General features: G+C 36.8%; 1 long non-coding RNA gene across 8 annotated transcripts in view; it reads right to left on the bottom strand.

The window, feature by feature from the left end:
- The window catches only part of LOC120539387, a 201,537-nt gene that overhangs the window by 140,526 nt on the left and 33,434 nt on the right, over nt 1-27,577 (bottom strand). For all 8 annotated transcript variants that reach the window (XR_005635600.1, XR_005635603.1, XR_005635599.1 and 5 more), the window contains exon 3: nt 20,657-20,746. This is a non-coding gene — a long non-coding RNA (uncharacterized LOC120539387). The remainder of the gene's footprint in view (nt 1-20,656; nt 20,747-27,577) is intronic.

Raw genomic sequence — 27,577 nt, 5'->3', positions numbered from 1 at the left:
GGCTTACTCATGGGAGTACTGTGGCAGGCAACAGTGTACCATAGCCCTCTCAGGCTACTGTGGCCCTATTTACCACAGCACCCAAGAGTCCTTGTTCAGGATATGGCCCTGTCCCTGAAGACACACATAACTGATGGTGAGGAACTGAGAGGAGATAAAAACACAAAATAAAACATAAACATGATGATAGTAGGGAATCCGGGAAAAGCAAATAACACAAAATAAACAGAAAACATAGGGAAAATACTGATACAATCCTAACACAGGGAAAGAGAGTGATGGTAGGCAAGAGGAAGGGTGTTTTGTTGCAGCTTGGGAAGTAGACAAGCTACTCAACCTGAGAGAAAAGGACAAATATCTGTTCTGTTTATTTTCATTTATATGCGTTACAATTATACAGATAAATTAGGATTGCTATTTTGGCATTATTTTACTTTTACAACACTACATGTTGCTAGGCATGTGGTAAACATATTGCCTTACATGTGATGTCATGGGTGTCTAAACTTACTTAACTTTAGTGCTTGAGAAAATCTGTTTAGTTCATAATCTAGTTCCAACTTAACTTTGTTTAACAGTTTTGAGTTTAATGTTGCCCTGTGAACTGTAGCCTTCAATCTCTGATCACAGTGTACTAACCTCTGCTTAACTGGTTGATTCTACTGATATACCCTGAAAAAAATAAAAGCTAAAGATGCCTGAGACTCTCTTTGAAACTTTTCCATGAGGACTTGTTTATAATGTTCTTGATGGGCTCAACACTTGGCACACCTATGGCATTCTTTCTTTTATTTTACCTTTGCTGAGTGTTGTGAACTTCTTATTCCTGGTATAATATGCAGGTTTTATGTCAATGATTTTTCTTTCTTGTTGTTATGAACATTATGTGGATATCTCATAAGAAAATATTTCTGTTATTGTATAAAGATTTTAAAAATAAGTAATATTTTGTTGTTTACCAATATTTTACAAGTCATCGTAATGAAGAGTTCTCAATGTAAATTAGATTTATTTATATGCTGTATGAGTTATAACTTATATGTAATTTGTTTTCCTCAGAACATCTTTGTTTCTATATAGACCTTATTAAATGATTGTGAAACAAACAAACAGTTAGCTGTATTATAAACTGCTTTGCATCAATGCCAGATTTTTTCTAAACTTCAAGTCTACAATTTGTTCTCATTAAAATAATCTTGTTGTTAATATTTGACTGTAGTTTCATTCATTTTGCATATGATAGCAGAAAAATTTACTCTCATTAATTAATGTTATTTAGTCTTGTTTGAAATTAGATTTAAAATTTTCTATTTTTTGGTTACGATTTCAGTCTTAATTAGAATGTTTCCATAATACTTCACAGCTGCTTTTTTACCATGAAAACCATGAAAACAAGAAGAATCTGTATAAGTACAGTATATGGTGGCCTCATGGCAAATATACTGTACTAGCTGAAGCCCGCCGTAGCATACGGCGGTGTAAGAATAGGAACGGAAAACGGTGAGAAAGGAATTCAGTATAACAAAGTCTTAGGAAACCACCGTCGCAATATAACAAAAATAGCAAAGAGCGAAACCAATGCCAATGGTCGAGAGAGTACCTTCCTGTAGCAGGCTACGGAAAACATAGCTATATATAGACTAGACATTAAGCCCGTTACAATAACGGGCGCTAGAACAGTATTGCATAAACATTATTAGGAACAGTCTATATTAAATGGCAAGGGACCTTGACCTCATTCTGTTTGTTGTCTTAATTTTTTTGTTAAAAATATTTTTGCAAGAAGCCTAAAGTAAAATAATATTAAAAATAAAATAGAAACGTATATGACAATACAGTAAGTATAATTAATATTGCCTTAGTGTAAAACTTTATAACAATCTGTAATACACAATATCTGAAGAAGATATTTAGGAAAATGTTTTTATTTTTTTACCTCAGGACATTTTTCAATAAAATTTCATTATAGACAACATTTTTTATAAACACTCTTGTTCAGGACCATCTACAACGTTGACAAAAACATCTGTAAAACTTCTAACTCTTGATAATGCAACATATAACTGATAGTGGCTGAACTGGTTCTGGCAAGTAAATGCCAACTTTTTCTAAGGTTTGCCCTTGAGCTTTATTAATTGTTATGGCAAAGGCTAATGTAATTAAAAATTGTCGCCTCTTATGGTAAAGGGTAAATTAGTAGAGGATAGAGCCAAATCAATACGGGGAATATTCTGACACTCATTTTCTTTTTTACAATCGATCTATTTGCTCGCATTTTTCTTTGTCTTTCAGCCTTTCTTTTGTTGATGTTTACTTGCTGAGCTGACTGTTCTTTCAGGAGATGTTGCTTATATACGATTTGAGTGTATGTGTCTTTTGTCCTACTTGATGTGTCCTTTTTATTTGGGTGGCATGTTGTTAGTGGATAGTTAGTTAGTAAACATACACGGGGCAGTATGCATGCCGTCTCCCTAGCAATGGATTTTATGTGCGCGGCCGCGACTACCCAATCAGCACTCTTCCCAGCATTGCTGTCCTTTATTTGCTTATCATGCGCGGCCGCGGCTACGCCATTCACTGTGTGCCCAGCTTCCAGTGTGTGTGCGTCCACGGTCTCCCCAGGAATAATGTCCTTTATTTGCTTATCATGCGCGGCTACGCCATTCACTATGTGCTCAGCTTCCAGTGTATGTGCGTCCACGATGCCGGTCGTGCGTGTCGCACCGAGCCTCGCATGCGCACTTCACCAAAAGACACACACACACGGACACCTAGACGCACACAGGGGTTTTATTAAAGAGGATAGACGCTGCATTTACTGTGTTGCCCAGTTGACACGATAAGTCAGCACGTCTGCCCTATTGCGAGTGGTAAAAGTGCCATTTAAACTAATACAGGTAGATGTGGAAACCAGGTTTTCTGATGAAAAAACAATAACGTTTTAAACAGTATCATTTACATACAACAGATTTTGGTGAATCGTTTACTTGCAATTATTTATATCCATTTATACACTAAATGCGTGTGTATCTTAGAGTTGGTGGGCGGTGCTCTGTGAGTTGGCGGGCGTGGCTCTCTTTCTTGTGTGCACTCTCTGTATTGCTTGCCCTTAGTTAGAGTTTGGCAGGCGGGGCTCTGTGAGTTGGCAATCGTGGTTCTGTCTTGTGTGCGGTGTAAAGTCAACGTGGCTCATAGGTGCATGTGGACTTTTGCACGGACGAAAGCGACTGAGGCTGTGTTTGGTGAGTTGTTGCGTGCCTCGAGAGCGATGCTGGACTCGGGAGGGAGGTCACAGTTGGCGTGCGTGGCTCTGTCGTGCGTATCCCATGGTCTTAGAGTTGGTGGGCTGGGCTCTGTCTTGATTGCCCTCACTGTCTTGCGTGCCCTCAATGTCTTGCGTGCCCTTAGTGAATTATATACTGTATATAGACAATGCTATCATATACTATGGTAGTATTAGTATTTAGTTGACAAGTTACTTAAGAGCAAATCCTGACTAAGATGAAAATCTGCTCACTTTATAAAAAAATTGTCAACCCCACACAATCCAATATTGCCATTTGTACTGTATATGAACACTAAGACTACTAACTATTATGGTGTGAGAGACAGTCAGAGTGTGATTTCAATCAGATTTCACATGGTCCAATGTTTAAAAAGCCATCAAATACAGACTTAAAAATAGAAAATTAATTAAAATAATACTACCCTAATTTTCATTTGGGCATACTGTAAATAACCCAGTATGGATTTGCCTCACTATACATTTTGACTTGGGCAGCACGGTGGCGCAGTGGTAGAGCTGCTGCTTTGCTTCCCGGGTCCTCCCTGTGTAAAGTTTGCATGTCCTCCCCGTGTCTGCATGGGTTTCCTCCTGGTACTATGGTTTCCTCTCACAGTCCAAAGACATGCAGGTTAGGTGCATTGGCGATCCTAAATTGTGCTTGGTGTGTGGTTGCATGTGCCCTGCAGTGGGCTGGCGCCCTGCCCAGGGACTTGTTCCTGCCTTGTTGGCTGGGATTGGCTCCAGCAGACCCCCGTGACCCTGTGTTAGGATATAGCGGGTTGGATAATGACTGACTGACTGACATTTTGACTTTGAAGGTGCTCTCTGGATATTTATTTTCAGTACTAAACTACGGGCCATTGAATTTTATTGTGAAAACTTTGAGATCCATTTTCAAAAAAATACAAACTTAAATTCATTCTACTGAAAAACCACAGATTCTTCCTTCCCACAGATATTTCATAAGGTAAAAAAATTACTGTGACTTTTGGGTGAACTACTCCTTAAAGAGAGTGCTGGAAAATGTTTGGTAATTGTTTTTAGATGACTTTTTTTCTTTCAGTTTGAATTATAAAGCCCTGTTAGGCTGTTATACTTGTTTCTCTCTAATACACCCAGTGACAGTAAAACATCTGATTTTTCGATTTCTACATTTTTAAAAAAATACTTTGTTCTTAATTCTCTTCTTAGCATTTCATTTACTTCATCATGTAAAGCCATTGCTCTACACTGTACAAATGATATTAAAATGAATTATAATGAAAAATATCATGTATTTAGAGAAAAAACATTTAATCTTCAAAAAAATGATCAGTCAAATTATCACAAATGTTTTAAAATATAACATAATATTGCATTTTATAAGCCGCTTAACCTAATTCAAAATTGTAGAGAGCTGCAAGATGGTGGCCAGTTCTAGGTGGGAAGCCAGTCCAAACAGGACCAATGCTCACATACACCACACCCTCAATTTGGAATTCCCTATCAACTATTATACACTCATCTTTGGAATATGAAAGGAAAATTGGAATACATGGATAAAACTCACCCAGACATGGGGAGAATGTGAAAACTCAACATGGGACACTGGACACGCATGAGATTCAATACCAGAAAGTTACTGCTGTGTGAGGCAGCAGTGTTAACCACCACCTTTGTTGAAATACTAAAATACAATAAACAAACAAACAATACTTTACTCAGCAATTATTACAACTCAAAGGTCCTTTATAAGCTTTGAATTTATAAGCTTTTTTACAACTTTGATTCGATTGTTTAAATTTCTTCTTTACAGAAATTGCAGCAAAGACTGGATTACTGAATTTTTCAAAGTCACACAAAGAACTAATGGCTGCAATCCCGGCAACATCAGTCCTTTAATCCACGATCAAAAGTTGGCAAACACAATCCTTGAACCCTCTGTTGCTGCAATTTTGAGAGTGTTGAATCATTTTTGCTTTTAATCGAACTCCTTCTTTCATTAGTCGTTCTTGTTCTGTTTTTATTGTCTACTCAGAAGCAATGCAGTGTGTGGTTTTACACACAATAATTGTAGAACAACTGTAAAATTAAAAGTTGCTTTTAATATTAGAACTCTATTTCAATTTATTTATGAATGTACTTATTTTCAGAATTGGTTCTCTTAAGAGAACAATGTATACTGTACGAAAATATATGCTAAAGTGGGTAACCACTTTGTTTTTTTTTTTTTTACTTATGCGCTAATTACAAACAAACAAACAAAAAAAAAAAAAGAAAAAAACATCTTTGTGTATGTCATATGAAACAGAGAAAGCAAAACAACTAAAATGTTAAATTAGAAAATAAAGTTTTTATTGGAGATACAGTAGATGTTAAATTGAAAACAGAAATTGTTTGGAGAAAAGGTAAGGGCCAAGTTCCAGAACCCCTGCACAAGACAGAATTGCCTGCTAGTAAATGTGCAGCCACCTATTTCACCCAAAATAAAACACCAAATTGGATGGAAAAATTTTTGATCTCAGTTAGATAATGGATAATGTAACTCATAATAAATCAGACAGATGGAAGAAGTAAAGACATAAAAAGGAATGAAAAGGTATCTAGTTATCTTGGGTGCCGCCTTATTTAACACATAACATGGGATGTATCCATCTGGTTTTTTTAAAGAATCATGAACTCCCTGAGCCGTGAGCGTCAACAAGCTTATTCCCGGAAGTAGGATCCAGCTCAGAAAAGCAGCAGATCATTGCAGATGCATAATATTGTCTCACAGGAAATCTTCTAAACCTTCGGCTCATTTCATTACAGATGTGCTAAACTAAATTGTGGACAGCAAAGGACATGAGAATGGGTCAAAAAAAAGAAACTGAGGATATGGCTTTGTGATCTTGCAATAAAAAAGTTCTTATTTCCTATTTTATTGTAATGATTATGGAAAGTATATCAATTGTTAAACTATTTCACAAAAAAAGCACTGTATATCACTCCTTTTAACTCTTTACTAAATACAGATCTGAAAAAGAAGAGCATTCTTAAAATAGATTGATAAAGTCTGCAGAAACATATTTGAATAGAACACAACAAATAAATTTTAAAAGAAGAAAGGCATCTGTCTCTTAATCCCACACTTTCAGGATTTTTACATTCTCTGCATCTCCTGTTGTTGCTATTCTTTAATTCGTTCATTGCAGATGTGCAGATTTCCCTGAGTTACAGCTATTTCTCCCAGGGTGCTACTAATCTTCTGGAAATGATTCATGGTTTCTGCGTTTATTGTTGTCAACTTTGTTCTTTTGTCTTTCCAACTGCTCCAGGCTTCACTCCTCAGTCTTAATAAAATATTACATTACTGTCATTTTGCAAATGTTTGACTATAGTGAAGTAAAGGCTAAACAAAATGAGGTTCAAACACATTTACATGTAGCATAGCTAACGCTAGAACAATTACTGAAAGCATCATCTCTTAAAATAAACTATCAAATATAATAAATATATCCATGTTTCTAAATTTCCTTTATAATTGAACATGTACTGTATGAACTAAAATTTGTGGAATCTTACAGTTTTTTACAATTGGTTCGATATTTTGGGCTTTAATTATGAAATGTGCAAAAGTATTTTAAATCTTAAATGGCCTCTCTACAAACCACTCTCATTAACTGAATTGTTGTGCTGCTTTGAAATGTTATAGTATATTGCTTTAATTGAAACAGATATAAACACAACTGGTCAACACGGAAATCACTTTTGCTAATTGAGTCCAGTTTTTAACACAGCTATTTCACTTCTTATCAATTTTGTGAAGGTTATCTTTCCACTACTAAACTGTCAAGAATCCTTATATTCCTATATACCATTGGTTTAGAATGATTTGTATGTGCTCATCTTTCTAAACAACAAAGCATATCATTTTCAGGCCTTCTTAACAGAATGAAGATTTTTTTGTGGATGGGAACCTATCCTAGGAGCAGTGGGTGCAAGACACAGAATCCACTCACATACAACACCCAGACTCACACTAAGCCAGTTTAGAAATAGCAATTAACCTAAACCACGTGCATTTTCGGTGTGGGAAGAAAACCAAAGTTCTCAGACAAACCCATGTGCAAACTCAACACCACCAAGTGTAGGATTTAAACCTGACATGAGATCCATGAGAGAGGAGCTCTAAATACTGCACATCATGACATCCATTCTCAAGATATAGTTCACTAATAGACACAATATCCATCCAGCCATCTTTCGTGAACCTTATATATCATGTTCAGTAATCATGGTGACCTGGAATATTGTTTATATATCAAAGATCTTTCATTAGAATGTTGTTGTAGCCAAGACCCCAACAGCAGATTCCATTTTTACATGTACTGTGATAATATGAAACTTGTTTATGATTCTTTTCCTGATGGATTTCACAGACCCACAAGAATCTGCTTGGCTGCTAATAATGGTTAATCAGTATTTCAGCGCTGTTGCAAATGGATGATTGTGATGTTGAAATATTTACTTCTGTAAGAGCAGAGGAAGATATATCATTGCCATTAATTATTTGGTATTTGATAACTAGTTAGAAAATGTATAAAATATTATAGATTTAAATGTTATGAGATCAAATTTACTAACAAAATAATTTAGTATAAGATTCATAAAATAAATTACTAAGATACAACCATGCTGTTTTAAGTGACTGGCGAAGATATACAGTACATTTTGTGTCTGGTAAGTAAAACATTTCTTTAATATAAAATTAATTTGTAGACAAAAATTAATTAATTATTTCAGCTTGAATTTGTCATAAATTATTTTGCTGTATTATGCACATTCATTTTAATTTATTTTGCATATGCATATATGTGACCTGAAGCAGTGCACAGTTTTTCTTTACCAAATCAGCATTCAAATACAAATAGTCTTATACAAAAATCTATATTGCATATTTTGTGTATGATAAATGAGGTAAACTGTCAATTTTGCAGTTAAAAATAAAATAAGAAAGCTTTTCATATTGTCTTAAAAATACAATAATATATCTCTGAAAACTTGGTTATTCTAATGCTACTTGTTTTTTTTTTACAAAACTAATGTTCCTGCACTAGTAATTATTCTTTAATCTGATTGTTTACTTTACAAAGGCAAAATATCTGAAACCTTACCCCAAAAAAGGAGAATATGTTTCCTGTTAATGACAATACAAAAATAATTTTAATGTGGGTATACTGTAAGACAACTGAAAAAATGGGAATATTTTTAAAACATTGCCTAAATATTTTCAGTCATCCAGTACTGTTCTATAATGTAATTATTTCAGTGTGGCTAAAATTTTTATTAATGCCAAAACCTGAAAAAAATTAATTAAAATGTTCAAGGATTCATGGGAATTCATATTAATCTTTATATGTATATATTTATTATCATTAACTGCTTTCCCTTTGGTGTTTTTTTAGGTACTCTATTTAAATATAATAATAGATTATACCTTACATCATGATTCATTAATTGCTGTAAGAAATTTTGAAAGAAAGCAAAAATAAACACTGATAAAATTTTTTAAGGTTAATTCGATGTATCATAAATGAGAATGTTTCTCTGCGTGATTAGCTGGCAAGATGGAACGGTTTGTTTATCATAAAGTCTGAATTCAGCTCTCACAGTGCGTTGCTTCATAATCAAATGCATTGCACGGGCTCAAATCCAGAATTGCTGGTCTTTGAATCAGGCCTGCTGATGGAGGCCGAGGCAGTTTTTGCCTCCTTCTGCACTGTAAGCAGGTTCTGTTTCTGGACTGGTTGTTAGGGGTCTGTGTGCAGCTGTGGCCTGCCAGCGCATTCACGCCAATGGAAAAGAACAGTTTATGGCATCGACCCAAGGTCAGCTTTTTGAGATCTCAGGATCTGGGAATGCTCCAGATAACTGCAAGGCAATTTATTTGTATGCTGCTAGTGAGCAACGATTATGACTTTAAATAATAAAAGGGCAATGTTTTATTACAATTTTATCATCTTTAAGGACGTTTGCTTATTGCCACCCAGCAGACATTTTTAAGGACATTTACTTGATTATACGAGGTCTCTAGCTCACAAAATGGATGCAGTGAAAAAGAAGGAAGGAAAAGGTGGCCATTTTATGCTTACTGTGGCAGATGGTATTTTGCAGGGTGAAGATGAAATGTTCGTGGTAGCTGTAAAAAACAGAGGGTGGTTCTGTGTGACAAGGGAGTGCTTTGAAAATAAACTATTTTTTGATAGACCTTTCTAAGCAATAATGAGGAAAATGTGGGCTTGGCACCTAATTTATTGAAAAAACTTCATATTTTAGGAAATCTTTCTGTTGAGTATTTTGAACCATCGTAGAACATAAAATATTAACCATTTTTAAATTATTTTGTCTCTAATTTTGCCTAATATATCTTACTCTGTTACTCCTGTGAGAATGCAACATGCATAAAATGCTTTATACTTAGTAAAATACAGTAAAATAATTCATTGCATTTATTTTACGTATCTGCCACTTCCTAAAAAGGTTTATGTAAAGCCAGAGTTAATCCTAGCATGAATGAGTACAAGGAATAAGCAGACCCAATGTTAACTGAAATAACGTAACTTGTTATTGCACAAAATAATTAACAATTCCAGTTAAAAAATGAATAAATAAAAAGGGTTCATTCACTTCCCTGTGTAGTCTTATTTCTAATGTTTTTTAGGCTCTCTTAAAACTACCTTCATATGTATCTCCTATGTCTGTACTGCTACATTTTCCTTAATATAAAAGCTTCACATGTACTGACTTATCTCCAACTTTCATGTGGGAAATATGTAACTTTGAAAAAAAGTATTTTCCAAAGGCTAATTCCTAATAGTTGCAGTCACCTTACCTCATACATAATAAAGACAATTTGCTGGTTGAATATGAAAATATTTCATTATGACTACTGAAGATAAACATATCACTGAATCTCTTCTCAGTATCAAATGCCAATTAAAAAAACAAACATGAAATTATTTTAAATGGCTCACATAAAACATGTCACAGCGTATTGTCCCTGTAAACCTGTTCTTACCATCACTCAAGTGGAACATTAAAATGAGCTAAACAGAACATTCTTGTAGATCAACAAATTACTATTACTCTTCTTAGTACATGACATCAATGTAACTAATAACAGACTTGCACCATAGCTGTAGTCCCTTTTTGACACTAAATTTGCATCATTGTTTTATGCTTGCTTTAGACAACACAACCCTTCATGACTTAAGATCACAGATTCATGACTGGAAGCCCTCCTCTGGAGTGGAAAAATGAATGACTTTAGATCCTTCATTCTACTCAATTGTAACAATATTCCAAAATTACCTTAAGACACAACTTGTCCCCTGTATCTGATTATTTATTTGCTTCTTTAAAGAAATTGTTTAGAATGACTAAATTTGATTTTCATTTACTTTGTAATTCAGTTAAATTGATGATTGAAGAGCTACATAACAAAACCAATTAGCTATCTACTGCCTAACTTGCATGAGCCAAGTCAGCCCTAAAGGTTTAAATGGATAATTTGCAAGCTTTCATTGACCATACCCTCTTCTGATGCTGCCTATAGACATATTAAGATACTGAATGTTATGACAGGCTAGTATCGGAATTTGCTCTGGCAATGACAGTGTTAATGCACTGAACTGTTACTAAGTATAAGCCAAATGTACATTTAAAAATTAAATAAAAGAAAACTTTTTCAAATACTGATTCTGCTTTTGTACTTGGAAGTTTATTTGACCACAGTATTTCCATCACATATTTTCATTGATATGTATTTGTTTTGTTTTTAAACACATTTCCACATGACTCTTGTCGTTACTTCACAAGATAAGGTGGCCTAGAGACAAAAAGCTTTTAGTCCTACAGTTGCTGGCATTGATACAAATCTGGCATAATGCAGTTTTTGGCCAGATTATAATAATTTAATTCAAAAATGCTGGTAAAATGCAGCTTCATACATGGTACTGTTCAGATTCACACAAGTAATAACAAACACTTAAAAGTAGCAAATAAGTGATAAATCTGACAATTATCTGTGATTTGACTGGATGTTAATATTTAAAATACTAAATATAACAACATACGGTAATATTTTGTATAAAAAGAACATATTTGAAGAACACAACTGGTAGTTTCCAGGATGAATGAAACATACAGTAGCTATAATTTGTTATTTTTTAATGATATGCATAGGGAGTATTCACAGTTTTTTATTGTAACCCTGTAGTTAAGATATAGCGGGTTGGATAATGGATGGATGGATGGATGTTACATCCCATGAAGAGTAAACAATTAACACATCTTCATATCTGTATCAAATTGACCCCTTCCTACGCATTCCTTTCCTGAAGGAATTGCATAGATACAGCTTCACTTACCATTTTCAAATAGGCCAAGACAATAACTCAGTATTAAGTGATATACTGTATACCATTCACAACTATGAAAGAAAGCTTTTAATGACAATTACGGATCAGGTCTAGCTTGAAACTTCTGGAAAATACTAAGCTTAGCTAAGCCAGTAAATATTGCTGATTGAATTAATGGTAATACTGAAAACCCTCGAGGAAATTGGTTACTGACAGAATAGCCAAAAACACTCTGTACAGTAAATTCTAAAGATTGCAGTTAAGGGGATTATTAATTTTACATTTAAATTTTTTGTATTTATATATTGTGTATACAAAAAACACATTGCAGGCTATGATGAGCTGTATTATAGAAAGTAACTTACTATTGCAATGTTGAGTTAAATCATGCTGGATATCTATACTGATATGGACTGGGTAATGTTAATTGTAATGGACTGGGAAAGGATGCTACATTGTTTAGTGGAAATGTAAATTATCAACCTACAGAGGGCTGAATTCAAAGACACCCTGAAAATCAAAGTGAAAAAATGATGCGGCAGGCTATTCCATTTTACTGAAATTTCATCACAGCAACTCAAAATCGTACTCAGTAGTTTGTATGGCCCCCACATGCTTGTATACATGCCTGACAACATCGGGGCATGCTCCTAATTAGACGACGGATGGTGTCCTGGGGGATCTCCTCCCAGATCTGGACCAGGGCACCACTGAGCTCCTGTATAGTTTGAGGTTCAACCTGGTGGAGTTGGAAGGACAGAAACATAATGTCTCAGAAGTGTTCTATTGGATTTCGGTCAGGTGAGTGTGGGGGCTAGTCAATGGTATCAATTCCTTCATCCTCCAGGAACTGCCTGCCTACTCTTGTCACATGAGGCCGGGTATTGTTGTGCACCAAGAGGAACCCAGGGCCAACTTCACCAGCATAGGGTCTGACAATGGGTCCAAGGATTTCATCCCAATACCCAATGGATGTCAAGGTGCCATTGCCTAGCCTGTAGAGGTCAGTGCATTCCTCCATGGATATGCCTCCCCAGACCATCACTGACCCACCACCAAACCGGTCATGCTGAATGATGTCACAGGCGGCATAATGTTCTCCACGGTTTCTCCAGACCCTTTCACATCTGTCACATGTGCTCAGGGTGAACCTGCTCTCATCTGTGAAAAGCACAGGGCGCCAGTGGTGGACCTGCCAAATCTGGCATTCTATGGCAAATGCCAATTGAGGTCCACAGTGCCTCGCAGTGAGCACGGGGCAACTAGAGAACATTGGGTCCTCAGGCCACCTTCATGAAGTCTGTTTCTGATCGTTCGGTCAGAGACATTCACACCAGTGGCCTGCTGGTGGTCATTTTGTAGGGCTCTGGCAGTGCTCATCCTGTTCACCCTTGCCCAAAGGAGCAGATACTGTTCCTGCTGATAGGTTATGGACCTTCTATGGCTCTGTCCAGCTCTCCTAGAGTAACTGTCTGACACCTAGAATCTTCGCCATGCCCTTGAGACTGTGCTGGGAGAAAAAGCGAACCTCCTGACAATGGCACATATTGATGTGCCATCCTGGAGAAGTTGGACTACCTGTGTAACCTTTTTAGGGTCCAGGTATCAACTTATGCTACCAGTTGTGACACTGGCCGTAGCCAAATGCAAAACTGGTGATAAAACAGTGAGAAAAGATGAGGAGGGAAAAATGTCAGTGGCCTCCACCTGTTAAATCATTCCTGTTTTGGGGGTTGTCCCTCTAGTGCCCCTGTTGTAAATTTCATTAACACCAAAGAAGCTGAACTGATTAACAACCCCCTCTGCTACTTAACTGACCAGATCAATATCCCAGAAGTTTCATTGACTTGATGGTATATGCTGATTAAAAAGTGTTCCTTTACTTTTTTTGAGCAGTATATTTAGGATGACAGTCACTTCTGGGACAGTAACATGAAGTTGGTATAGATTAGAAGAGGGTATTGTCACTGACTGTACAATCTCAGTCATTCTTTTTGCCCTGACCATGAACATGGTAATAAAAGCTAAAGAAGCAAAGTGCAGAGGCCCATTAACCAAGTCTGACATGTGACACTACCCCATTCGTGCCTACATGGACGACCTCAATGTCACTACATCTTTTGAACCTGGAAGCTGATGGATACTACAAGGGCTGGAGAGGCTCATCAAATGGGAAAGGATGAGCTTTAAGCCTGCCAAGTCTAGGTCACTTGTTATGAGTTAAGGCAGGGTTTCTGACAAGTTCACTTTTCCCTGGATGGCACCACCATTCCATCCATTAAGGGGAAGCCAGTCAAAAGTTTGGGAAAACTTTTTGAACATAGCTTCAGAGATGAGGCAGTCATCCAGAATTCATTCAAGGAGTTGGAGGCCTGGCTCAGTGGAATGGACAAGTCAGGACTGCCTGGGAGATTCCAGTGCTGGATTTACCAACACGGTATTCTGCCTCGGATCCTTTGGCCATTACTGGTTTATGATGTGCCTATTACATTAGTGGAGACAATGGAGAGAAGAATCAGTGGATACCTTCGTAAGCGGCTTGGTTTACCACGTAGTCTGAGCAGTGCACCTCTATACAGAAATACCCTGCTGCACCTTCCATTTAACAGCATTATGGAAGAGTTTAAAGTCTCCGGCATTAGAGAGGTATTGCAATAATGAGACTCTAAAGACCCCAAAGACTCAAATGTTGCTAGGGAGTTAGAGACAGCAGAAGTGAGGCTGTGGCACAAGGCAATGGTGGGGGCAGGGGCTATGGGTAGGTCAGGCTTGGGCAGCTTTCAGATGCCTAAGTATACCAAGGCCCAGGGTAAAGAAAAGTATCTGCTGGTCAAGGGAGAAGTGAAAGCATCAATGGGTGGAGTAAAAACAGGCAGGATGGCAAGTAAGAGGCGGCAAGGAGCATGGATGAGATGGGAGAGTGTGATTGAACGAAGGCTCACTTGGACTGACATCTGGCGAGCAGAGCCCCAGTGCATAAAATTCCTGATCTAAACTGTATATGACGCCTTACTTAGCCAAGCAAACTGTCATTTCTGCGGAAAGTCTGACACACATTCCTGCTCTCTCTGCACTGGGTTAGGGATACTAGAACATATACTGAGCAGCTGCCTGAAGGTCCTAGGGAATGGTTGCTAGTACTGGCGTCATGACCAGGTGCTAAAGGCAGTTGCCGAGAGTGTCTCCTTAGTCATAATAAACAGCAGGCCCCACTGCCACCCTGGAAGCAGTTAACATTCATCAAGTCAGGAGAGTAGCCCAAACAACAACCAAGAGCTTTGGGGGTTCTACGCTACACTGCACGGGATTGGCAGCTAATAATAGGTCTAGGCAAGCAACTAATATTTCCGTCACATATTGCAGTAACATCATTGTGAACAGACATCGTCATTTTATCAGAGGCCTCAAAACAGCTAACCCTAATAGAACTGACAGTGCTCTAGGAAGAACACATACAGGAGAAATTTGAGAGGAAGCTTGCCAGAGATTTCCAGAAACAGGGTTGATGAGCACACTGCCATTCACTGGAAGCAGGCTGCAGAGGCTTTGCTGGCCATTCCCTGTGCAGAATTTACACCCTGTTAGGTATGAGTGGGCCATTAAGGAGGTCTGTCATCAGGACAGCAACGGAGGCAGCAGAAAGAGCCTCCAGGTTGTTTAGGATTAGGAGGGGTAATTTGTGGGTTAATGCTGCTGGGACTTAAGTTAGGGCTTAATCAACCCTAGCTGGGTGAGGGTGTATGATTTTGTGATACTAGAAACATTCAATGAACCTGGGAAACATCACTAAAGTTGGGTTCCAGTGCATCCCATAGGATGTATCATTTTTGAAATGTTTAACTTATTTTATTACATAACTATAACATAACTACCAATCTTTCCACTCACACAATTTCAGAACCCACTTATACAGAGGCAGTGCCGGTTCTAGGTGATTTTGCACCCTAGAATCTGTACTGGCAGCTTCAGGTACCAGGAAAGATCCAGCCATAGATAGGATAGCAGTTAAGAGGTAACTACTTATACCATACACCGCCTATTCCAAAAGGATGCACATTCTGGATTGACTGAAACATTGCACTCATTACTTGGATTGGTTTCTATATAATAAGTAGTTAAAAGACATTTATTGCAGTTCTTAGCTTACCCTTTAATAGAATTTTATGGAATACATAACTAATGTGCCATTTCATTTTTTTTGTTATATGAGAAAAATAGTAAATAAATAATGTGCTCCTTCCATACAACATACATTTCTGTTATATTTATAGATATCTTATATGTACCTAGTTTTTTTAAAGAGTTCATAACAATTTAGTTTGATTAACATTATTTTAAATGTCTGGTTCCCTTGCTGTCCAGAAGTGAATTGGTTGTTGTTTGCGCTGCTCACCTGCCTTGATGAATGTTAATATTAACTGTTCCCAGGGGGGCAGTGGGGCCTGGTGTTTATTATGGCTAAGGAGACACTCTCAGCAACTACCTTCAGCACCTGGTCATGGACAGAGCGACGCGTGTCAGAATGACGGAGCAGACAGAATTGGAGCGATGTGGAAGTAAACAATCAGAAAAATCGTGACGGCTAAAAAAATACATCTACGAAATGTACAAAATGTAAGTATCACAGCAGTTATGTCGCCCTGGGATAAAATTGCATGGATTCTTAAAAAGTCCGATTACTCAGTGCCTATTGTATGGTGAGCTTCAATATGTCTCAAGTATTTGGAAACTAAACATAGAAATCGACAAGACAAGCCTATTAGGTTTTTTTTTCCTCACTGCACATTGTAAAAAAATGAGAGAAAAAAACAAAAAAATGCAAGAACATTTACACGGTGGATCTTCTAAGAAAGCATCCCAAGCATCATGTCTTGTTAGATACAAAATAGCTTGAATGCCACATAAAATTGCTGAAAAAAGGTTGTTACAGTTGCTTTGTGAAAAACGCTTCAGTTAAAAAAAATGCTACAATATTCTTTATTATGCTACTCAAGCTCGACGTATAGACAGAATGTCTGAGCAGATACTTTGCCGGCAAGTCGAATGTGCCAAAAAATGCCAAGTTTACTTACTTCAAAGTCTGGCCAAACTTATATGGTTCATTACTTATAGGCGGGCATAGTTCAGAAGAAGTTCGTATTTTCCCCGCCCGATAATACCCGTGCAACTACACAAGACATTTTTAATTTTGATTAATGTCTTCAAGACGAAAGAGCATGACAGGGCGCGCTGTGTTGGGTATGTGCACGGATGGCGCCGAGTCAATGACCATTAAGGTTGTAGCTCTTATTAGCGAAGTCGCGTCATTCGTGTTTTGGGTATAGTGCAGCATTCACAGAGAAGGCCTTGCCATTAAGGACATACCAGAAGGACGTCTAGCGCTGTTCACTTTTAAATGAATACAGTATTGTTAACTTCATCAAAGAACATCCTCAGAATTCATGGATTTTTTTTTTTTCAAAAAAGAAACGTGACACTTCAATATACTGAGGTACGAATGTTCTCGCGTGCTAAAGTTTTATACCAAGGCTGTTCGAACTGAGATGCGAACTTCAGCAACCTTTCGTTGGCAATTTGTTTTACTTCTCTACCGTATAGGTTAGTTTTTGAAGTTAATCCACCTCATGCTGGCATGCACATTTTTTCGTCTTTGAACAAAATAATTCAAGCCTTCGGTGTAGCGTTGCTGTGTTCAACACGAAAATAAAAACGTGGAATGCTGTTCAAGTTGCGTAAATTTACTAAGACCACCCCAAAACATACACCCTTTGTCCCTTCAGGGGCTCCGTAAAAGTGCCAATACATGCCAGTGTTTTCCAGCACTACGTGGATTTACAGGAATGAATACTTGCTGTATGAACACGTCAAAGACCTCATGCATGGGCATCTCAAACAACTCGTTTTGCAGTTATACAGTTATTTTCCGCCATACGTAAAACTGGATGCGCGGTCTATGAGGTTCCCCTTCCTGTTCCCAAACATTTCATTTTAGCAACATTGTCTGTTACTTGATTTGTTGTGTCGTCAGTTTGAGTTTGACTACATTTTAAATCGAAAGCCACCCGTGGATTTCTGGCTACCCGTGATGGAGGAGTACCGGCCCTCATCCCTTTAACTACACGTCGCAATAATTTATTTCTGCCATACGGGCATTTCTTGCGTTGAAGTCAGTGAACATTATGTCGTCAAAGACTGAATGCTGAAAGAGATCAAAACAAGTAAAGTTATCTTCAGTTGGTCCTACCTTCGATAACCTTTGTGCTGTAAAACAATTACACCCATTCTATTGAGGTAAAAGTAATTTTTAAAACATTCTGTTTTAGATCACTAATTTTTCTAGTTTTTTATTACATTGTTCTTTGAAAGGTTATAGTTTAATATAATGCAACGATATTATAATGCACAGATTAGGTCTTTGATTAAAGTAACGTGGGTGAAAAAATATTGTAAACCGTCGATCTGAAAGTGTTGTCTGTTATGGGTTGGTCTGATGTTGGCTCATTGGCTGCTAAAAGACTTAATTCGGTATTTATAATGCAAGCTCAGGTAACCAGTGCATGGATTTTTTGTTAATGTTAGAATATTTAAAATTTTCATTTACATTTTTTACGATATACTATATGCATGAAAATTGCAACATATGTAACAAGTAAATAAATATTCGATTGAATTACACATCATTTATTGAATTCATTCCTAATTTAATTTTGTTGTAACTATTGTTGAAATAAGTAAAATAAAATTGCAGTAAAATAAAAATCTCTTTTTCATACATTTTTATATTAAGTGTGTTCTGAAAATTCCAAGTTTTTCACAGATTTTATAGTTTAATATGATCAATAAATATCAAGTAATGCAATAAATGCAACAAGTATAAAATATGGCCATTGGGAATTTTGGAAAAAAGCCTAGTTGATTGGGAGCATGCGCAAATTACAGTGTGTTGCCACACCCACCACACGGCACCAAACCACCTGGATTGAGATCCAAGTGAAGCCATGCAATGGGTGACACTTTAGCACCACACTGGAAACGTGTGAGGTTTTTTTGCAGTGGCTGGAGCGCCAATCTTGCCACCAACCCCCACGCTTTCCCTGCATGTTGGAGGATATGCTTGCAGGGCTGGGTGCAGATTAACGTCATACCCAGGACGGAGCAATGGCAGATTAAGGGCCTTGCTCAGGTTCCTGATGGACCTAGTGGTCAGATTTAAATAATAAGTGATGTCAGAAGCAATTAAGGTGTAATTTTTGAGCATTAGTTGCTATAGTTAATTTATATCATATTATATCCTGCTTAATCCTGAGCAAGGTTCCAGAAGGCTGAAGCCCATCCCAGCAAGACAGAAAGAGTACATGTGTGCCAGGCCACCGCAGGGTGAACACACACACACACACATACATGGACCAGTTTATTGTCATGAGTTTGCCTAACCTGCATGTCTTTGGACTGTAGGTAAACTGGGGACACGGAGGAACATGCAAACTCTATGCATGGAGGACTAAGGACATGAATCCTGGTCTCCCTACTTCTCAAGGTGGGAGTGGTACCACTGCACTGCCATGCCACCATGCCACCCTATTTACAGTAAGTTATATTTTTCAGAAATAGCTAGTTTTACAATGCCAACACTTAGGGTTTTGAAGTAATAGACTGAAGACATTAGATGACTTAGATTAAAGTACTCCACCCAGAAATGATTCTTTTTTATATGTTGGTTACCCATATATACTTTGTGGTAGTGGCATATAAAAATTTTTAACATTCATGTTTTCATGCAGAGCAAGAGAAAACTGTTTATGATGTAACGGAACATAATGGTGACCAGTTCATGTAGAAAAGAAAAAAATTCTCACGTAACATTCCATTATTGTTCATATGCTCAAAATGTGCAACATGTATGCATTTTTTGCTAAAATATTAATACTCATTTCCGGTAAACTCAGTGTAGAAGAAGTATAGGAAAAGCACATTCCTGCAATACAGTACGTTTGAATTGAAGATCCACCTCTCCCCCTCATTCATTGGTCAAGAATCCTGTTTTCAATTCAGATGCATTGCTTTGTCGGAATATACCTTTCCTGTTTATGTTTTTCAAGTGTTTTTTAAGTATACTGTATGTAATATTTTAGCAAAAAATAAATGCATTTTGCACTTTCTGACAATGCAAATGGATATTGGACATGTGGATTATGCAACACAAGTTACTTAAGAATTTTTTTTTTCATTGTGAGATAGAGAGCAAGGCAAACGGCATGAAATCTAAATATAGTTATTTATGGCAAAGCATAAAGATTCCTTCATTCCACACTCTTTATAAAAATAATGTGTATGGTGCTTTTGTACTTTTTTCAGTTGTTATTTATTCCAGTTACATTTAATTTTAAAGTTGCATATGTATTGAATGCCTTCTTTTGCTAAACAACTCTATTTGAGAGAAGCTCACTGAGCTTGTTTATTTCAGACAAATTAATGCCCAGTGCACAGGCTCAAGAAGTATTTAACAACAGTAACTTACAGACATTCAAAGAGGTCTCATGTTAACTGAACAAATGACAATGCAGTGACAATTTTACAAAGCTCTCATGACTGCAATACTCCAGAAAGTTGATGATTAATGCCTAGTATATGAAACATGGAAGGTTGATGCTTGATATCTGTCAACTCAAAGAAGATAAAAGAATAAAAGTTACTACACAACTTTAATGACAACTGAAATGTGAGCAGTGGAAGGAAAAATAAAAAATCAATACAATAAGTTGGATCTATATAACAATTGTTATGGGCCACCCTTTGGTTTCTTATACTGTATTTGTGGAATAGACATCAGGAGTAGGAATCTACACTTTGCTTATCCCCGTTCTGCTATTTCTGCATAACAAGCATTTATTTTGTTATGATAAATGCCCTGAATTTTAGTTTCTCACTGAAAATGTAACTATATTATTACTGTAGTGTTAGATTAAGTGTTACATAAAACTTTGCTTACCTTTAGTTGTACTTATATGCTGGTTAAGTTACAACAGCTCAGAATATGAGGTCAACAGTATTGTTCAAATCACAGCAGTATTTCAATAACCTAGTGACAAGAAGACCAGTATTAGTTCTAATACTCTGTAAATTTACAAACATTCTGTAGATTATTCATATTTTTGGAGAAGTGAACAACAGAAATATATCTCAGCAGAACCCTTCCTAAGGCAGCATTTTACCCTAAAATGTCAGTTAAACAGTTTAAAGGGTAAGAAAAAATCAGATTGTAAACAGAATGTATCCCATGCTGGATTTAGATTTCTATAATCAAAGCATTTTGCAGTGACAATGTTTACCAAGACACTCTTCATCCAGTTAATTGACATTTATGAGTTTCCAATATTCCACATAACATACACATAACTCAGTATGAACTATAAAGACATTTTTTTCATTTTCTGAACACACTCTTTGTAGAAAAGATTGTTGTAGATACAAACTCTTTCCCACCAGAAACAATCTTAAGTCAAGAACCAAAAGTGGACAAGATGCCAGTCTATTGCAGAGTATACAAAAACATATGCCTGTACTCATTCACTATTGGAGAGCTTTATTTTTACCAATTATTCTAAGAATACTAGATACTAAAATGAACCAGAGTTCACACAGAAAACACACAAATACAGTAAAAGTATGAAAAAGAGAGACATACGATAGAATGTACACCATTTGGAAACTGAACCAACACCAGAGTAATAATGCTAGCCTCTAGAAACTCAAATTATTATTAGACAAGCTACTGTAGAAAAAGTTTCCATTAAATTTTGAGAAAAAAATACTAGTCTGTATTGACAGTATAAATACAGTTTAATTCAGAACTTAATTTTATCAAGGCAGTCAGATATTTGACACAGTCCCTGCAAAGGTATTTATCATTTCAGAACTGCACCCACAAGTTTATTCTATTGAACAAATTTGTTTTGTACAGTTTGATTTATGCAGATTATAAACATCAGGGTTTCAACTCTGGCATTTTCTAGGAAGTACTGATGCCTTATAAAAAGTCTGAAGACCTCTGGGAAGGTTGAAGCATGTGCTGATTACAGTGTGTTGCTGCACCCACCACACGACAAACCACCTGGATTGGGACCCAGGTGCATCCACGCATATCCTGGAATTGAAATAATAGAACAACAATTCACATGACACTATATTTCAGAATCTTATGTTAATGCGATTCTTTTGAGTGTCGTTCAGATCTGGTTTAACTTTATGTATTGGAATTGTGGAATAAAGGTAAATCACAATACACAACAAGATAGTTATATTTTTAATCACTTAAGAATTTCTAAGCATAATAATTTCTTCATGGAGTTCATTGGGTACACCAAAATGCTGAATGGGAAGTATGTGGGCAGTTATGAAGTTTTGCATTACTTTCTTGACTTAGTATTTTAATGGTTTGAAATGATCATTTTTTGTTACACTTAAACTTAAATTCAATAAATAATAATTTTGTCTCAAGCACTCAATTTAAGCACTTTGTACTGTAATGTATTATAAAATATATTGCTTGCAATTTCAGTAACTGTTTTATTCCAAATTGTTTGATTGGGAATTTTCTACTTCTTCAGTGTCACATATTGCAGCAGAATTTAAATATGTTCATAAGATATATAAATATTTCCTGAAATTAAATTTGTCTTTTGTGCATATATTCACACACACACACACACACACACACATATTTCTGTTAAAAGGTGATTTTTAGCCAGGATTAGTGGCCAGTATTTGTCCACAAGACATACCTAGATGTTTTTGTTTTCAGATGCTTTTGCTTTTATAAGCACTGAAGGCTTTAATAAGTTGCAGCAAGATACTGCAAGACTTCAAAAGGTTATAATATATCCATTCATTCATTTTATAAACAAGGGCCTAAGTGATGTATGGCACCAAGTGCTACCTAAAGTACTTCCATAATAACCACTCTTTCTTAATCAGATTTATTGGTTTTATAAATTGAACTACAGTAATCCCTCGCTATATCACGGCTTCACTCTATCGCGGATTTTATATGTAAGAATATTTAAATATATATCACAAATTTTTCACTGGCTCGTGGATTTCTGCGGACAGTGGGTCTTTTTATTTCTGGTACATGCTTCCTCAGTTGGTTTGCCCAGTTGATTTCATACAAGGGACGCTATTGGTGGATGGCTGAGAAGCTACCCAATCAGAGCACATGGTTAAGTTCCTGGGTGCTGATTGGCTTAGCGACAGAGAGCAGCATTCGATTCCGTTTTGTGTTAACCAGGAAATCTCATCTCTCTCATTCAGCATCAACATGTTTCGCAGTGTACAGAGTTGATGTTTGAGTTCTTTTGTGTTTATCTTTGTGTGTAGTGAAGCCCTTCGTTATGTCTTCAAAACAATCTGCTCCTGCTATTGATTCTGGAGCCGTGCCCGTATCCAAGCGCCACAGTCACCTGAAGAGGCTCCTTTAGAAGAGCTGTAACGCTCTCCTTTGTTGTGCACTAACGTTTATCTCATTGTTATTGGACAAGTCATCGTGTCATTGTTGGTGAGTACCCATAACTAATTTTCTACGTACTTAGTACATGTACGTACATTTAGTGTAACTGTACACACATTTTATACAATTTGTCTTGCATTGTACGTATTTATTGCTGGTGGCCTGTCTATCGTAATGGCTGTAGCATATGTGATATCGGAGACGCTCAATATCATTAAAATAACATTTAGGTTTTATTTATATTTACATGTTGTAGATTTTTCATTTATTTTTATATTACCTAATCAATTAGAATGTGTTTAAAACTGTATTACGTATTGAATAAAACTCCTCAATGATATACGATATGTATGTTTGTGCGTATTATATAAACAGTGTGTTTACATACATAATTGTAACGAATCTTACCTAATATCTAAGAGAATGTAAAGGATTTATGCTGTATAACTGTGGGAAATGTTTATAAGAGTGTGGGGGAGTTTATAAGGGCTTAAAATATATAAAAATAACCATATAAACATGTGGTTTTTACTTTCGCGGATGGTTCTGGAACGAAATCCCCGCGATCGTCGAGGGATGACTGTAAACTGAATAAAATGCAGACCAGTTGAAAGCAACATGAACTCAACTCATATCTGATATCCCCCCTTTACCATCTATCCAGATTGCCAAAATGAGGGGATTTAAAGTGAAGTAAACTGTTTTATAGATGCTTGGGAATTCTAAATGTTTTCAGAGGTTCAGCGTGAATAATTAATTATTAAAAGCGATCCGGCGGCGTCATTCCCATGACCCGCCGGGCGGGTAACCAAAGTCTTTGGGTTCAAGGGGGAGTATGGTTACAAAGCTGAAACTTAAAGGAATTGACGGAAGGGCACCACCAGGTGTGGAGCCTTTCGCTTCATTTGACTCAACACAGGAAACCTCATCCGGCCTGGACACGGACAGGATTGACAGATTGATAGCTCTTTCTCGATTCTGTGGGTGGTGGTGCATGGCAGTTCTTAGTGGTTCTTGGTGGAGCGATTTGGCTGGTTATTTCCAAAAACGAACGAGACTCCCGCCTGCTAAATAGTTACACGACCCAACAACGGTCTGCATCCAAATTCTTAGAGGGACAAGTGGCTTTCAGCCACGTGAGATTGAGCATTAACAGGTCTGTGATACACTTGTATGTCCGGTACTGCATGCGCGCTACACTGAATGGATCAACGTGTGTCTACCCGGCGTGGGTAAGCCGTTGAACCCCATTCGTGATGGAGACCGTGGCTTCCAGTTGTTCCCCACGAACGAGAAATTCCCAGTAAGTGCGGGTCATACGCTCGCACTGATTACGTCCCTGCCCTTTGTAAAGCCCCCCATGGTCGGGTGACTTGGTGGATTATATATAATAAAAAAAGCAGCGGTGTTTGGAAAATTAACAGTCAACGTGATTCACAGGTGCAGACGAAAACGACTCAGGTAGGGAGTTGGGGGCGGGCACATAAGCGGGCAGTGCGTACTGAACGAGCGCCGTTCAACCCTGTCCTTCGCTTTGGAAGGAGAAAACACGACGGCGCTCCCTCGGTTTTCAATAACGGACAATTGTATGTTGGTTCGTTGCGTGCATTGTTGCGATGTTACTTTTCTTGGTGGTTTATTAAATTACGGATTTTTCAAATGTTTATTTTTTCCTCTGTGCTTAAAAATCATTTAAAAAGCGGCCTGATTATGTGGCGCATGCTACGCCGCGGGTTGGCTAGTTTTTATATATTTTAAGCCCTTATAAACTCTCCCACAGTCTTATAAACATTTCCCGCACAGTTATACAGCGTAAAACCTCTGTATTCTCTTAGATATTAGGTAAGATTCGTTGAAATTATGCATATAAACACACTGTTTATATACAGTAAAACTTAAATATTATAGATAAGGTATCAAGCATCTCTGATATCACATGTTACATATTATGTTACAGCCATTACGATAGACAGGCCACCAGCAATAAATACATACAATGCAAGAAAAATTGTATACAGTAAAGTGTGTGTACAGTGACACTAAACGTACGTACATGTACTAAGTACTGTATGTAGAAAATTAATTATGGTTACTCACCAACAATGACACAACGACTTGTCCGATAACGATGAGTTTAATTTTACTGCCCAACAAAGAAGAGCGTTACAGCTCTTCTAAAGGAGCCTCTTAAGGCGACTGTGTTGCACCGCCGTTGTTCTTCTTCCGGCAGTGTTCAATCGAAATCCCTAAAGCAGATTCCATCCGGACTACCGCCTTATGATATCCACTTACAACTCGTTTTGCGCCCTGGTTAAAGGACACTTAAATAAAAAGAATCATGGGCTCATTGATGCCGTAATGGCATCCTACAGTGATGTAGCTGTTCCCTTCCTTAATCATATCAAAAACTTCTACCTTTTCGGCAATCATTAGCGTCTTCCGTTGGCGCTTGGGCATGGCCCCTGAAGCAGTAGCAGGAGCAGATCGTTTTGGAGCCATAACGAAGGGCTTGATTACGAACAAAGATAAACACAAAAGAGCACAAAAGTTAACTCTTTAAACAGTGAAACATGCTGATGCTGAATGAGCGAGACGAGACTTCCTGATTAACGCAAAGCGGAATCGAATTCGCCTCTTCGTCGTTGAGCCAATCGGCACACGGGAACTTAACTGCGTACTCTGATTGGGTAGCTTCTCAGCCATCCACCAATAGCATCCCTTGTATGAAATCAATACAATCTGTATTGATACAATCTGTCAATCTGGGCAAACCAAATGAGGAAGCATGTACCAGAAGTAAAAAGACCCATTGTCCAAGCGAAAAATCTATATATATATTTAGATATGCTCACATATAAAATCCGCGATAGAGTGAAGCCACGAAAGTCGAAGCGCGATATAGCAAGGGATTACTGTACTCAATAATTAAAAATGTCTGAAAGGTAAACCAAACTTTTATTGCAGTAAGTGTTAGAATGGATCAGCATTTTGGATAATGTATACATCATGTTTTTATTTTTCTAGCTGTGTAAAATTCTTTTACATACTGCACAAACTTAAGTTAATAAAAAAATTATACTTAATATCATAATAATGATACATTTTATTTATATAGCACCTAAAGTGCATAATATGTCATTTGGTTTCATTAAAACAATTTATTGTAATTGCTTACTGTTTATTTTTAATGAGAGATATAGTTGGATTATGCTTATTGAGAAACACATGAAATTAACTTGTAAAATATTACATTTGATCAAGTAAAAGAGAACTGTATTAACTAAACCTATTAAGACCTATTTTTATTTATTTTATGAAGCATTTACTTACTTATGTTTAGTATGTAACCTTGTCTGAGATTTGTTTATTTTGTTTTTAATGGTATGCGAAGAACAGCCAGCCTGTCTGCTTTTTAAGTGTCAAAACAATTCTACCCTATTGTACCATACCAATTTAACACCAATTCAATTGATAAAGCCACATAATACCATTTTTGAAAAATGGTGAGCCGAACCTTAATTCAAATAACTTAGCTTATTTAATAAATAAAAAATTCCAAATTATATTGTCATACTATACTACCATCTATTACATTGTTGTATTAGACCTTAAAATGTGTTTCTCAGTTTATACATATTACAGCTGATTGACATCATTTATGCTTGTTCCTGCTTTGCTTCTACAACTAATAGGATTGGTGCCAACCTCTTCCACCCCTAACAAGAATAAAGCATGTTTAGAACAAGGTTTGAGTTAATGAAATTGCTACTCAGCCAGCCCTGCATTCCCTTTTCTCCACTAACTGAGCATTTTCTAAGCTAAATACAGTAAATGTAAATATCATCCATCAACCTTTAAAATTATTTCTTTAGGAATAATTAATTAATGGATTAAATTGAGAAAGCCATATATTGTAGAGACCAGCCTAAACATAATTTCTAAATATATTGACCATCAGTGATAACAAGATGCTAATTAGTAACTTGTATATTTTCATTGTCTTGCTTAAAAATAAATCCTCTCAAATTTGTAAAAACACCCTGAAAGAGGTACTGTATTTTGAAAACTCACCACTATATGATGCCAAGAAGTCATGTTGAACCACTATATCTACGTCTATATGTGCAGTTCGGTACAGTGAATCAAAAAGAAACATGAGTTCAGCAAGTCAAGTCAAGTGTCTGTTTGTTGTTATCTCATCAAGTGCAAAGTACAGGGTGGCACAAAATTATGTGCCTCCAGGACCACAGTACAAAGCAGACAACATATAATATGACCTAAACCTCCACTGTACATCCATACAACATATAACACACTTCATCATATAGTGCAATAGACAAGACACTGGGCAGTAAATCGATATGTACACATGGCAACATATAGCACAATTTAAACAACTGGTTT

The sequence above is a fragment of the Polypterus senegalus genome, chromosome 11, assembly GCF_016835505.1.
Source record: "Polypterus senegalus isolate Bchr_013 chromosome 11, ASM1683550v1, whole genome shotgun sequence".
NCBI classification, from domain to species: domain Eukaryota; kingdom Metazoa; phylum Chordata; class Cladistia; order Polypteriformes; family Polypteridae; genus Polypterus; species Polypterus senegalus.
Note: the sequence above shows the minus strand (reverse complement) of the source record. Positions and strands in the feature narration are given on the sequence as shown.